The sequence below is a fragment of the Ylistrum balloti genome, unplaced genomic scaffold (assembly GCF_031769215.1).
Source record: "Ylistrum balloti isolate Yb309-2 unplaced genomic scaffold, AGI_CSIRO_Ybal_v1 Utg371384, whole genome shotgun sequence".
Classification (NCBI taxonomy): domain Eukaryota; kingdom Metazoa; phylum Mollusca; class Bivalvia; order Pectinida; family Pectinidae; genus Ylistrum; species Ylistrum balloti.
Window position 1 is genome coordinate 498,483 of NW_026782729.1, and position 12,153 is coordinate 510,635.

The 12,153-nt window shown below is 39.6% G+C and overlaps 1 protein-coding gene across 1 annotated transcript in view; it reads left to right on the forward strand.

Annotated features, from left to right (window-relative positions):
- LOC132562237 (uncharacterized) overlaps positions 1–12,153 on the forward strand; it is a 101,390-nt gene that overhangs the window by 84,444 nt on the left and 4,793 nt on the right. The gene's annotated exons all lie outside the window — the stretch shown is intronic.

The window sequence follows — 12,153 nt, forward strand, 5'->3', positions numbered from 1 at the left end:
CTTATTTTGGAAACTTGTTTAACCTCTTAGTTATATCTGGTTTGAACATGATGATTATAATTGTTATATCTCATTTGACACATGACTATTTATAAATGTTATATCTTGAACATGATGATTATAATTGTTATATCTGGTTTGAACATGATGATTATAATTGTTATATCTGGTTTGAACATGATGATTATAATTGTTATATCTGGTTTGAACATGATGATTATAATTGTTATATCTGGTTTGAACATGATGATTATAATTGTTATATCTGGTTTGAACATGATGATTATAATTGTTATATCTGGTTTGAACATGATGATTATAATTGTTATATCTGGTTTGAACATGATAATTATAATTGTTATAACATAATAATCATCTGGTTAAAAGACAACAACTATAACATTATAAGGGTTACTTTCCTTGTCTCAAAATGATAACTTTCTCGTTAAAACATGTTGATAGTAATGTTTTAATCTTTAGTTATCTTGTCTTTAAACAATAACTGTAACGTTAAAACACAACAATCATAACGTTTTAAGGGGTTAGCAATAATTATCTCGTAAAACACAACGATAATGCTTTAAGGTTATCTTGTTTCAATGCAATAATTATCTTGCTCACATGCGTTTGCTACCTCATTATAACATGTTCATTTTCTGGTTGACATAAAGTTGATTTCAGGTCATGCTGTCTTACTGGAAGAGATAATATCAAATTCTAATCTGATTGGTTAAGAAATGATGAATTTCTTATTCTTCTGGCCTGCTCACAGAGAATCCTATTGAAGAAGACTGTAGGCAGTGCACTGATTTAGAAAGAAAAATCATTCAGATATGCTACATGTGATCATATTTGATCTTGTGAAGAAATAAGTGACCTGGCTCCAAACAAGAGTGAATATGTTTACTGCTTTTAATAGACCTTATAATGTACTGGGTAAAATCTGTTATGATTGAAATTGTCCAAAAGCTCATCAACAGCTAATATAATTAAATCATTAATGAAAAATAGAGTCCAAGCCTGGTGTTATTGTTTTACCATATCGTATTTCTGGACATTGTGCCAAGTCAAGATCAACAAAACTGACATCCTGATTTAATGTTGTATTGTAAGTTTATGTGGTCTGAAAGTTAATCAATGTTTGTGAACATGTGAGGCACAGAAAGGGTTTGAATGTTTTGTGAACATGTGAGGCACAGCAAGTGTTTGAATGTTTTGTGAACATGTGAGGCACAGCAAGTGTTTGAATGTTTGTGAACATGTGAGGCACAGAAAGTGTTTGAATGTTTTGTGAACATGTGAGGCACAGAAAGTGTTTGAATGTTTTGTGAACATGTGAGGCACAGCAAGTGTTTGAATGTTTTGTGTCATATTGTATCAACCTTCAGCTTGTCATCCCCATTATAGTTCTCGTTTTATGATTTTTTGACCAGAAAACTAAGATGTTTTAATGAGATAAATAGTACATTTTAATGACATAACAGTTCCTTTTTTTCCATTGAAATCCATTGAATCTTGCTTTTGTTGATTTCATAGGGTGATGAACTGAGTTGATTTGAGACAAATTTAATGAACTGCAATGCAGTTGGTATTGAATATTTCACAAGAGCCACACTACAGTATTGCCATCATCATCATAAGATGATATTGTACACATCTCCTAGGATAAACTGTCTCTGATTCAGCAGTCTCAAAAAAAAAACTAAATCGATCAGCATACCAGAAAGATATGATCATACCAGACCTAGCAGTCAAGTGGATAGCTAGATTTGTAGTTAATAACTAGCTCATCTGATTAAATCCCAATTAAGCCAACCGTCCTGGCAGAGGGATACTTCCTGACACTATCAGGGCCAGGACCGGGGAATACTGTGGTATATCTCCATCAGATACAAGTGGAAGAGAGGTTGATAAAGACAATGTTACCTGAGGTCTTTTCTGGTATTTTTCAATAAATAAAATAGGTAATGGATAGGTTGACAACACTTGATGCCCACAATGTATGAATTAGTGGATCTAGAGAAGACTAAAACAGATATGTATTAATAAAGATTTCAGGGACGTGTTTAGTTAATTCAATATCACATCTTTTTTAATTTTTTAACATGTCATTCATATTCATAGTATAAAAATTTCATTATGCTGTAAGTCAGGTAAATTTTGACCCCAGGTGGAGAGAGGGCGTATTTGTTTCCACTGCTGGCATAAACAATGTGACCTCTGCACTTATTTACGTCAGTAACATTACACATCTATTTGAACATATCACATGCCAGTACAAAATACCAATTGGTATGTATGTTAAATTCAAACACAACTTGGCATGGACAAAAAAAATTGTTTTAGAGAACTTTGTAGAAAGAGCTTGACAGGATTCATTTATTGACTAGAAAAGGTCACATTGTTGTACTCTCTGCTGTCAGATATCGCGAACTACTAGAGTTTTTATTGTTGTATGGCTAAGCTTCTGAAATTCATCACTTCTACTTAACCATTTACAAGTTGACCTCATATTTCTTTTTCTCATAAAAAAGTCATTCAACCCCAACAAATGTGTCAGAAATTGTTTGATTGATATCATATTTAGTGATAAACTGTCTGAGTGGAGATAGGAGATACATGGGGGCTATACGATGGACAGATGAATTTCCAGACAACCTGCTATATCTCCACTATGGGGAACAGCATCAGAATCTATACCCAGTGTTTTACTACTCTCTTGGTGTAACAATATCATGCTTATCAAACCCTGGGTTAAAGCTGGTTAAGTGGGGTTTTATTGAACACAGTAGGAGATCTGGGAGGGGTGAGGTGGAAGGAACTTTTCGTTAAGTCTGCTTAAAAGTATAAGCCTTTTTAAATCACTGTGTGGATGATTGAAAACAATGCAAATTTAAGGAAGTTGGACCAATCTACATACAGTAAGATATACATGGCTCATATTCTAAGATAAACTGTAAAAAAACCTATCATACAGCTGATGCTATAGAATACCAGACAATGTACCTGTAATATTTATTGTACAGTTACTATAATACAGAATGTACTAGACTTTGTGTCTCACTGATAACACTGTAGTCCACTGAATACTGAATGCTATAATATCAAGTGATGTCAGTTCTGTGTTTATTATTAAATAAGCCATGCAGAAGGATTAGAATTTAAGTATATTTAACTCAAAAGGTCACTTTCCTGACAAAAAAAATCTACTGAGATGTTCCTTTATATTTGGCACAGGTGTGATACAAGTACTGTCTGCTTCCATGGGATCCGTTCCCCTTATGTGCTATCACTCCATTTGAAAGCATACTTTCTTTTGATGTGAACATTTTCTATGTAGATGTATAAGTGAAAAGAGGTACCTGCTGGGAAGTTAACTTTTGATAGACTAAAATTCCAACATTATGTGCTACATCATCAGTTAATATGAAATAATTTCATAGACCACACTGTGCACATCTTATCCTTGACAGTGGTTAAGTTTGTGTGTATGGTTTTTACCCTTGTCAGTGGTTAAGTTAGTGTGTATGGTTTTTACCCTTGTCAGTGGTTAAGTTAGTGTGTATGGTTTTTACCCTTGTCAGTGGTTAAGTTTGTGTATATGGTTTTTATCTTTGACAAAGTTTAAGTTTGTGTGTATATGGCTTTTACCCTTGTCAGTGGTTAAGTTTGTGTGTATATGGTTTTTACCCTTGTCAGTGGTTAAGTTTGTGTATATGGTTTTTATCTTTGACAGTGGTTAAGTTAGTGTGTATGGTTTTATCTTTGACAGTGGTTAAGTTAGTGTGTATGGATTTTACCCTTGACAGTGGTTAAGTTTGTGTATATGGTTTTTATCTTTGACAGTGGTTAAGTTTGTGTGTATGGTTTTATCTTTGACAGTGGTTAAGTTAGTGTGTATGGATTTTACCCTTGACAGTGGTTAAGTTAGTGTGTATGGTTTTTATATTTGACAGTGGTTAAGTTTGTGTGTATGGATTTTACCCTTGACAGTGGTTAAGTTTGTGTGTATATGGCTTTTATCCTTGGCAGTGGTTAAGTTTGTGTATATGGTTTTTACCCTTGTCAGTGGTTAAGTTTGTGTGTATGGTTTTTACCTTTGGCAGTGGTTAAGTTTGTGTGTATGGTTTTTACCTTTGGCAGTGGTTAAGTTTGTGTGTATGGTTTTTACCTTTGGCAGTGGTTAAGTTTGTGTGTATGGTTTTTACCTTTGGCAGTGGTTAAGTTTGTGTGTATGGTTTTTATCTTTGACAGTGGTTAAGTTTGTGTGTATGGTTTTTATCTTTGGCAGTGGTTAAGTTTGTGTGTATGGTTTTTATCTTTGACAGTTTGTGTGTATGGTTTTTATCTTTGACAGTGGTTAAGTTAGTGTATATGGTTTTTACCCTTGACAGTGGTTAAGTTTGTGTGTATGGTTTTTATCTTTGACAGTGATTAAGTTTGTGTGTATGGTTTTTATCTTTGACAGTGGTTAAGTTTGTGTATATGGTTTTTACCCTTGACAGTGGTTAAGTTTGTGTGTATGGTTTTTATCTTTGACAGTGGTTAAGTTTGTGTATATGGTTTTTACCCTTGACAGTGGTTAAGTTTGTGTGTATGGTTTTTATCTTTGACAGTGGTTAAGTTTGTGTGTATGGTTTTTATCTTTGACAGTGGTTAAGTTAGTGTGTATGGTTTTATCTTTGACAGTGGTTAAGTTAGTGTGTATGGATTTTACCCTTGACAGTGGTTAAGTTTGTGTATATAGTTTTTACCCTTGACAGTGGTTAAGTTTGTGTGTATGGTTTTTATCTTTGACAGTGGTTAAGTTTGTGTATATGGTTTTTACCCTTGACAGTGGTTAAGTTTGTGTGTATGGTATCTTTAGTGGTTAAGTTTGTGGTTAGTGTGTATTTTTATGGATTTTACCCTTGACAGTGGTTAAGTTTGTGTATATAGTTTTTACCCTTGACAGTGGTTAAGTTTGTGTGTATGGTTTTTATCTTTGACAGTGGTTAAGTTTGTGTGTATGGTTTTTACCTTTGACAGTGATTAAGTTAGTGTGTATGGTTTTTATCTTTGACAGTGGTTAAGTTTGTGTGTATGGTTTTTACCCTTGTCAGTGGTTAAGTTTGTGTGTATGGTTTTTACCTTTGACAGTGGTTAAGTTTGTGTGTATGGTTTTTACCTTTGACAGTGATTAAGTTAGTGTATATGGATTTTATCCTTCTGTGTGATGATCAGATCATACCAATACTTGTAACAAAGAAAATGTCTTCTTCATAGTTTGTTTTTCAGTTTTACTTTTTAAATTGGCAGCCATCTGTCAAGATTTTATCTAGAAACCTCATCTGAAACTTTTTACCTTGAAGCTTTCAACTCTGATTTATATATAGAACTCATCAAGTTTTTGTGAATTATTAAATTGCTAGATGTTTGTGTGTGGTGAGAGAGAACGGTGGTTGTGTACACTGACATTTACAGAGGAATGGTATCTATATACCTATTTATACTTACAGATTAAAAGTTATTTTGGGTGTGTGACCTTAGAGGCTACGTCACACTGTATTGACCAGCTGTCTGAAACTTAGCAGGCACCAAATACAGGCAACCGCATCTTACCAAATTGTTATTAATAGACTTGCGTGCCGTAAAAAGGGAAGAATATATCGCATTTAATGGCCAACAATTGAGATACATTGTACAGACGTCAGAGATTTAGGTACAAACAAACAGTTGTAAGAAGCAGGTGTACAGAGACAGGATGTACAGTCTGGTTAGCTTACAAGGCAGACATTCTAATTTTCAATATGAATTACTCTGTATTTCACCTTGAGATCCAAAAAAAAAAATCTACACTTCGGATCAGTTGATACTTCTTTGAAAGTCAATATTTAGGGAGATATAGTTGATACAAGAAATACTGACAATTTCAACTTTTGACTGCAGGGAGATGGGTCGACAGGGGCAGGGAGATGGATAGACAAGGGCAGGGAGACGGGTCGACAGGGGCAGTGAGATGGGTCGACAGGGGCAGTGAGATGGGTCACTAGGGGCAGTGAGATGGGTCGACAGGGGCAAGGAGATGGGTTTACAGGGGCAGGGAGATGGGTCGACAGGGGCAGGGAGATGGGTCGACAGGGGCAGTGAGAGGGTCAACAGGGGCAAGGAGATGGGTTTACAGGGGCAGGGAGATGGGTCGACAGGGGCAGGGAGATGGGTCGACAGGGGCAGGGAGATGGGTCGACAGGGGCAGTGAGATGGGTCGACAGGGGCAGTGAGATGGGTCACCAGGGGCAGTGAGATGGGTCGACAGGGGCAGGGAAAATGGGGCACCAGCAGCAGGGAGATGGATCAATGGGGCAGGGAGGTAGGTCGACAGGTACAGGGAGACTAGTCAAAAGGGGCAGGGAAAATAGGTTGACATGGGCAGGGAGATGGGTTGACACAGGCACAGAAAATGGGTCGACACGGGCAGGGAGTTGGGTCGACACAGGCAGGGAGATGGGTTGACAGGGGCAGGGAGATGAGTCGACAGCGGCAGGGAGATGGGTCAGCCTTCTTTCATGGGATCTAGATTTTTTTCAAAATTGAAATGTGTGAAAGAAAGATAGATTGGTCTGTCTCGGAAACTATTATTTTCTCAGTGGACTGGTGGTTGCTCTTACTCACTTGTACTTGCTGTCTGAGTTCAGGAATCTTTACAAATAGCGTGGTGTTTTATTTGATTTCTCGCTCGGTGTGATACAGGTGTAGTTCAGGTGTAAGCCAGTCTTTGGGTAACTGCTGACAGCTTTAACACTTATCTATTAACAGGTGATTTTACTGACAGCAAATGAGGCAAAGTTCAAAGTGGGGACGTTTACTTACACTATAACAAATGGGAAACAAAAATTGATGTGACCAATCATGCAAGTTCTAGCACAAAATGTATTCTAGATTCAACTGTTGGTAAAGGGGACAGGCTAGCATAGGGGAATGCCTAGAGGGATTGGAGCTACAGAAACTGATGGTATAGGAGAATCCCATATGGATAAGAGCTACAGAGACTGGTGGTATAGGAGAATCCCATAGGGATGAGAGCTACAGAAACTGGTGGTATAGGAGAATCCCATAGGGATGAGAGATACAGAAACTGGTGGTATAGGGGAATCCCATATGGATAAGAGCTACAGAGACTGGTGGTATAGGAGAATCCCATAGGGATGAGAGATACAGAAACTGGTGGCATAGGGGAATGTCTAGAGGGATGGGAGCTACAGAGACTGGTGGCATAGGGGAATGTCTAGAGGGATGGGAGCTACAGAAACTGGTGGTATAGGAGAATCCCATAGGGATGAGAGATACAGAAACTGGTGGTATAGGGGAATCCCATAGGGATGAGAGCTACAGAAACTGGTGGTATAGGAGAATCCCATAGGGATGAGAGATACAGAAACTGGTGGTATAGGGGAATCCCATAGGGATGAGAGCTACAGAAACTAATGGTATAGGGGAATCCCATAGGGATGAGAGCTACAGAAACTGGTGGTATAGGAGAATCTCCAAGGGATGAGAGATACAGAAACTGGTGGTATAGGAGAATCCCATAGGGATGAGAGATACAGAAACTGGTGGTATAGGAGAATCCCATAGGGATGGAAGCTACAGAAACTGGTGGTATAGGAGAATCCCATCGGGATGAGAGATACAGAGACTGGTGGTATAGGAGAATCCCATAGGGATGAGAGATACAGAAACTGGTGGCATAGGGGAATGTCTAGATGGATGAGAGCTACAGAAACTGGTGGTATAGGGAAATCCCATAGGGATGAGAGCTACAGAAACTAATGGTATAGGGGAATCCCATAGGGATGAGAGCTACAGAAACTGGTGGTATAGGAGAATCTCCAAGGGATGAGAGATACAGAGACTAATGGTATAGGAGAATCTCCAAGGGATGAGAGATACAGAGACTAATGGTATAGGGGAATCCCATAGGGATGAGAGCTACAGAGACTGGTGGCATAGGGGAATGTCTAGAGGGATGGAAGCTACAGAAAATGGTGGCATAGGGGAATGTCTAGAGGGATGGGAGCTACAGAGACTGGTGGTATAGGAGAATCCCATAGGGATGAGAGATACAGAGACTGGTGGCATAGGGGAATGTCTAGAGGGATGGGAGCTACAGAGACTGGTGGTATAGGAGAATCCCATAGGGATGAGAGATACAGAGACTGGTGGCATAGGGGAATGTCTAGAGGGATGGGAGCTACAGAGACTGGTGGCATAGGGGAATGTCTAGAGGGATGGGAGCTACAGAGACTGGTGGTATAGGAGAATCCCATAGGGATGGAAGCTACAGAAACTGGTGGTATAGGAGAATCCCATAGGGATGAGAGATACAAAGACTGGTGGTATAGGAGAATCCCATAGGGATGAGAGATACAGAAACTGGTGGCATAGGGGAATGTCTAGATGGATGGGAGCTACAGAGACTGGTGGCATAGGGGAATCCCATAGGGATGGAAGCTACAGAAACTGGTGGTATAGGGGAATCCCATAGGGATGAGAGCTACAGAAACTAATGGTATAGGGGAATCCCATAGGGATGAGAGCTACAGAAACTAATGGTATAAGGGAATCCCATAGGGATGAGAGCTACAGAAACTGGTGGTATAGGAGAATCTCCAAGGGATGAGAGATACAGAAACTGGTGGTATAGGAGAATCCCATAGGGATGAGAGATACAGAAACTGGTGGTATAGGAGAATCCCATAGGGATGAGAGCTACAGAAACTAATGGTATAGGAGAATCCCATAGGGATGAGAGCTACAGAAACTGGTGGTATAGGGAAATCCCATAGGGATGAGAGCTACAGAAACTAATGGTATAGGGGAATCCCATAGGGATGAGAGCTACAGAAACTGGTGGTATAGGAGAATCTCCAAGGGATGAGAGATACAGAGACTAATGGTATAGGAGAATCTCCAAGGGATGAGAGATACAGAGACTAATGGTATAGGGGAATCCAATAGGGATGGAAGCTACAGAAACTGGTGGCATAGGGGAATGTCTAGAGGGATGGGAGCTACAGAGACTGGTGGTATAGGAGAATCCCATAGGGATGAGAGATACAGAGACTGGTGGTATAGGGGAATCCCATAGGGATGGGAGCTACAGAAACTGGTGGTATAGGAGAATCCCATAGGGATGAGAGATACAGAGACTGGTGGTATAGGAGAATCCCATAGGGATGAGAGATACAGAGACTGGTGGCATAGGGGAATATCTAGAGGGATGGGAGCTACAGAGACTGGTGGCATAGGGGAATGTCTAGAGGGATGGGAGCTACAGAGACTGGTGGTATAGGAGAATCCCATAGGGATGAGAGATACAGAGACTGGTGGCATAGGGGAATGTCTAGAGGGATGAGAGATACAGAGACTGGTGGTATAGGAGAATCCCATAGGGATGAGAGATACAGAGACTGGTGGTATAGGAGAATCCCATAGGGATGAGAGATACAGAAACTGGTGGCATAGGGGAATGTCTAGATGGATGGGAGCTACAGAGACTGGTGGCATAGGGGAATCCCATAGGGATGGAAGCTACAGAAACTGGTGGTATAGGGGAATCCCATAGGGATGAGAGCTACAGAAACTAATGGTATAGGGGAATCCCATAGGGATGAGAGCTACAGAAACTAATGGTATAGGGGAATCCCATAGGGATGAGAGCTACAGAAACTGGTGGTATAGGAGAATCCCATAGGGATGAGAGATACAGAAACTGGTGGTATAGGGGAATCCCATAGGGATGAGAGCTACAGAAACTGGTGGTATAGGGAAATCCCATAGGGATGAGAGCTACAGAAACTAATGGTATAGGGGAATCCCATAGGGATGAGAGCTACAGAAACTGGTGGTATAGGAGAATCTCCAAGGGATGAGAGATACAGAGACTAATGGTATAGGAGAATCTCCAAGGGATGAGAGATACAGAGACTAATGGTATAGGGGAATCCAATAGGGATGGAAGCTACAGAAACTGGTGGCATAGGGGAATGTCTAGAGGGATGGGAGCTACAGAGACTGGTGGTATAGGAGAATCCCATAGGGATGAGAGATACAGAGACTGGTGGTATAGGGGAATCCCATAGGGATGGGAGCTACAGAAACTGGTGGTATAGGAGAATCCCATAGGGATGAGAGATACAGAGACTGGTGGTATAGGAGAATCCCATAGGGATGAGAGATACAGAGACTGGTGGCATAGGGGAATGTCTAGATGGATGGGAGCTACAGAGACTGGTGGCATAGGGGAATGTCTAGAGGGATGGGAGCTACAGAGACTGGTGGTATAGGGGAATCCCATAGGGATGGAAGCTACAGAAACTGGTGGTATAGGAGAATCCCATAGGGATGAGAGATACAGAAACTGGTGGCATAGGAGAATCCCATAGGGATGAGAGATACAGAAACTGGTGGTATAGGAGAATCCCATAGGGATGAGAGATACAGAGACTGGTGGCATAGGGGAATGTCTAGATGGATGGGAGCTACAGAGACTGGTGGTATAGGAGAATCCCATAGGGATGGAAGCTACAGAAACTAGTAGTATAAAGAATCCCATAGGGGTGAGAGTTAAAGAAACTGGTGGTATAGGGGAATCCCATAGGGAGGAGAGCTAAAGAAAATGCTGGTAGGTTGAAATCTCAGAAGAATACGGATTACAGAACTTGATTGTATAAATCAGAAATTCACCTAAACTGAAAAAAAAATTGGAACTTAAATTTAGTATATACAATATCAAGTCAGACTTCAATTTTGTTAATGATTCAATATTTAAACATGAGCTTCCTTGTATATTACTAATGTGAACATTACTGACATTTTTCTCTAGCATTGCTTATGTGTCTATATATACATTATGTACATTGTGTATTGTAGAAATTAAATTACAGGATGCATGATAAGTCTTTTAATGTCAGTCAACTGGTAATGATATCTTTTCGCTGTACGTATACAGTCAACACCATACTGACATGTGCTCCTGTGTCTTATCGTTTCATGTTATAGTCAACACAGTGATGATGTCTTGTCTCTGTATGTTATAGTCAACACAGGGATGATGCCTTGTCTCTGTATGTTATAGTCAACACAGTAATGATGCCTTGTCTCTGTATGTTATAGTCAACACAGTGATGATGTCTTGTCTGTATGTTATAGTCAACACAGTGATGATGTCTTGTCTCTGTATGTTATAGTCAACACAGTAATGATGCCTTGTCTCTGTATGTTATAGTCAACACAGTGATGATGTCTTGTCTCTGTATGTTATAGTCAACACAGTGATGATGTCTTGTCTCTGTATGTTATAGTCAACACAGTAATGATGCCTTGTCTCTGTATGTTATAGTCAACACAGTGAGGATGTCTTGTCTCTGTATGTTATAGTCAACACAGGGATGATGCCTTGTCTCTGTATGTTATAGTCAACATAGTGATGATGCCTTGTCTCTGTATGTTATAGTCAACATAGTGATGTCTTGTCTCTGTATGTTATAGTCAACACAGTGATGATGTCTTGTCTCTGTATGTTATAGTCAACACAGTGATGATGTCTTGTCTCTGTATGTTATAGTCAACACAGTAATGATGCCTTGTCTCTGTATGTTATAGTCAACACAGTGATGATGTCTTGTCTCTGTATGTTATAGTCAACACAGTGATGATGTCTTGTCTCTGTATGTTATAGTCAACACAGTGATGATGCCTTGTCTCTGTATGTTATAGTCAACATAGTGATGTCTTGTCTCTGTATGTTATAGTCAACACAGTGATGATGTCTTGTCTCTGTATGTTATAGTCAACACAGTGATGATGTCTTGTCTCTGTATGTTATAGTCAACACAGTAATGATGCCTTGTCTCTGTATGTTATAGTCAACACAGTGATGATGTCTTGTCTCTGTATGTTATAGTCAACACAGTGATGATGTCTTGTCTCTGTATGTTATAGTCAACACAGGGATGATGTCTTGTCTCTGTATGTTATAGTCAACACAGGGATGATGTCTTGTCTCTGTATGTTATAGTCAACACAGGGATGATGTCTTGTCTCTGTATAATATAGTCAACATAGTGATGATGTCTTGTCTCTGTATGTTATAGTCAACACAGTGAGGATGAC